At 48.1% G+C, this 3,243-nt stretch overlaps 1 pseudogene; it reads left to right on the forward strand.

Moving 5' to 3' along the window:
• Nucleotides 1-989: 989 nt before the first annotated feature.
• Nucleotides 990-2,463, forward strand: LOC102247033 (annotated as a pseudogene).
• The last annotated feature ends 780 nt before the right edge of the window (nucleotides 2,464-3,243 follow it).

Here is a 3,243-nt window from a genome sequence, read left to right on the forward strand (position 1 = left end):
CTCTAATTATCAATAATATTGTAATGACTATGTATGGTATCAGATGGGTACTAGATTGATTGAGGTGATCACTTTGTAAATTATATAAATATCTAAACATGGGGTTATATAACTGACACTAATATAATATTGTATGTCAACTGTAATGTAAAAGTAAAATTTAAATAAAAAAAAAATGATCACAGTGTCTCTTAGCAGGTTTGATTTCCACTGAGGCCTCCCTGAGTTCCCATGTGGTCTTTTTTTTTTTTTCTTCCCTTTTTTTCTGCATACGTATTCCTAGTGTTTCTCAGTGTTCTAATCTCTCCTTAGAGGAACACCAATCAGATTGAATGAGGCCCTAATCTCCAAACACAGTCACATTCTGTGGTACTGGGGATTGGATCTTTAACATATGAAATTTGAATGTGGTACAACTAGTCCATAACTCCACCTTAACAATAAAAACATCGCATTTTCATCTCAATAGACACAGAATAAAAAAAAGTCTGAATTAAACTTCTGGTCCTCATTAAACCTCTCTGAGGCACTGGTTGCGGAGCTCAGTTTGTTGGAGCCTAGTCCCAATATGCCAAGGTTACGGATTTGATCCAAGGACAGGGCACGTACAAGAATACCAATGAATGCATAAATAAGTGAAACAAAAAGTAAAGATATCGTTCTCTCTCCCTTACTCCCTTTCTCTAAAATCGATTTAAAAAACACACAACCAAAACACTAAGGATGGCGGCTTCGGGGAGCAGCTGGCCAAGGGGCTTAAGGCCGGAGTGATCGCTTGAGCTGTGAGGAGAGTCTTAAAGCGCTTCCGTCTATGTGAGTGCGACAACTCGCTTAGTCCTGAGAGTGAATACCTGGGGGTCTTCGATCCATGAGCCTCCTGAGGCATGAGGAGTCTATCTGCGATCCAGGCTGTCACTGCTGCTGTGGAGCTCGGAACCCTCCGCCAGGAGGCACAGCTGGCCAGCCCCAGGTCCCTGCCTCCATAAGGAGAGCCGGAGCCACTCTTTGTGTCGCAGCTTTGCAGATACCCATTGGCAATGGAAACTGATCTCAATTCCCAGGACAGAAAGGATCTGGAGAAGTTAATTAAATTTTTTGCCCTCAAGACTGTTCAAGTGATTGTTCAGACTCAACTCGGCGAGAAGAATTGTACTCATTCATCTTCATCCCCAACGAGTTCAGATTGGTTCAATTTAGCAATCAACGACACGCCAGAGGTTACACATGAAGCAAAGAAGGCCTTGGCAGGGCAGCTGCCTGCTGTTGGGAGACCTATGTGTGTGGGGATCTCACTCAAGACATCGGAGGGACATTCCATGGAAGTAGAAATTTGGTGTCTTGAAATGAATGAAAAGTGTAATAAAGAAATCAAAGTTCCCTACATGGTGTACAACAGACTGCCCTTGCTGCTGAAGTCTCTTCTGGCTATAACGAGGGTGACAACAGCTTATAGGCTCTCCAGGAAACAGGACATGAATATGTCATATCCTATAGGATATATTTTGGTGAAGTCCAGCTGAATGGTTTAGGGAAAGGTTTCCAGACAGTTCATGTTGGGACAGTGGGTACCCCCCTGGGCACCATCACTCTTTCTCATGCTTATAGAATTAAGTTGGCATTCATGACACCAGGCAATTTGAGAGGACCCACCTATCATGGGGATTATCACTGGTCACATTGTGGACCATCCCTATCCCAGCTCCTCGCCTATGTACCCCTGCAGTTACAAAACTACTGGCAAGGACATTGGAGGAACATATCTTTCTGTGGAAGATTCTCAAGAAGTGTGCACCACCTCTTTCTCCACCTCTCCTCCATCCCAGCTAATGATTCCCTGGAAAGAAGGTGGGGTACCCCTGCTCCCAACCAGCCTGCCTATGGTGCCCAGGCTGATCAGGAGAGATTGGCAATCTGCACCCTTTCTGATGGGGCTCACTGTGCTGCTACACTTTCTAGCAGCCAGGATACTGAAACTATCAAACATCAGCGAGGGACGGGCCTCTCCCCACGATGTCTTGGAGACCATCTTTGCTTGAAAAGTGGGGGCTTTTTTCAACAAACCCATTAACCAGGTGGCATTGACGAGTTTGGACATACCTTTTGCCATGTTTGCTCCCAAGAATTTAGAACTGGAGGAGGCCAATCCCATGGAGAATCCTCTGGATTCCCCAGAAACTGAGTCTCCTCTCCAGGGCAGCCTGCACTCTGATGGCTCCAGCGGCGGCAGCAGTGGCAATACCCATGGGGACTTACTCATGATCGACTTCAAACCAGCTTTTTCTAAAGATGACAGTCTTGCTATGGACTTGGGGGACCTTCTATCCTGAATTTCAGAATCCCCCTCAACTGAACATAGATATCGGGGCACAGTCCATGGCTGAGGGCTTGGACTTGCTACCAGAGAAGCTGGCTGTGCCTGAGAAGAACATCTGAGAATTTGATCTCTTTCTGGAAACTCTGTAGTAAAAGTTGGTGTCCTGGAGTAGCAGCAGCACCCCCGTTTTGTGGCCCCAGGAGACAGAGAGCCTCCCACTCATGAGCTGCTCCCAATTCTCGTCCTGCTCCAAGCCAGGTGGAGGGAAGGCTGGTTTCCCCCATGGGGACCCAGAAGTCCCTGCTCTTGCCCCTCCTGGAGACTCCATGGCAGTTGTCAAGCCCGGTTAGAGCATCTGAGAACAATTCCCTCTGGCCTTGAAAATGGTAGGACTCTGTAACACAAGGGCCCTCTGCAGGGCCTGCTGCTTCCACCGCCCATCAGCATCTGTTCACAAAGGTGCCCTCTCAATCTTCCCACTGCTGGCCCCACTCTTGGTCTGCCCCACAGCTGGCCCCTCGCCTGCCTGCCATTATCCCAACCCTCTGACATTCCAGCTGGTGGCTCAGAGACTGGCATGGAGTCAGAGAGAGGAAGGAGACAGTGCTGGGAGGAAGAAGGAAGGGCTCCTCCGGCTGTGTTGTCTCCTTTAGTTCTGGTATTTTCTTCCTCTCTCCTTCCTGCCCCTGTGCCTGTACTTTTGGCAATATGACAGGCCTCTTCCCAGGATGAGAACTTGAAAGTCAGCCATTCCCAGCCTTGAAGGTTGTGCCAGCCGCTCCACTAACAGAGCGTCTGAGCAGCCCTGGTGGCTGCCTGTGCTCAGCTCCTCAGCTACATGGTACTGAATCCCGTGTTGCTAGGGTTGGGAGTCACAGCAAAGGTTCTCTTGCTTCTCTTCCCTCCCCCATTGCTGCTTCTTGGTTATA

The sequence above is a fragment of the Myotis brandtii genome, unplaced genomic scaffold, assembly GCF_000412655.1.
Source record: "Myotis brandtii unplaced genomic scaffold, ASM41265v1 scaffold159, whole genome shotgun sequence".
Classification (NCBI taxonomy): Eukaryota; Metazoa; Chordata; class Mammalia; order Chiroptera; family Vespertilionidae; genus Myotis; species Myotis brandtii.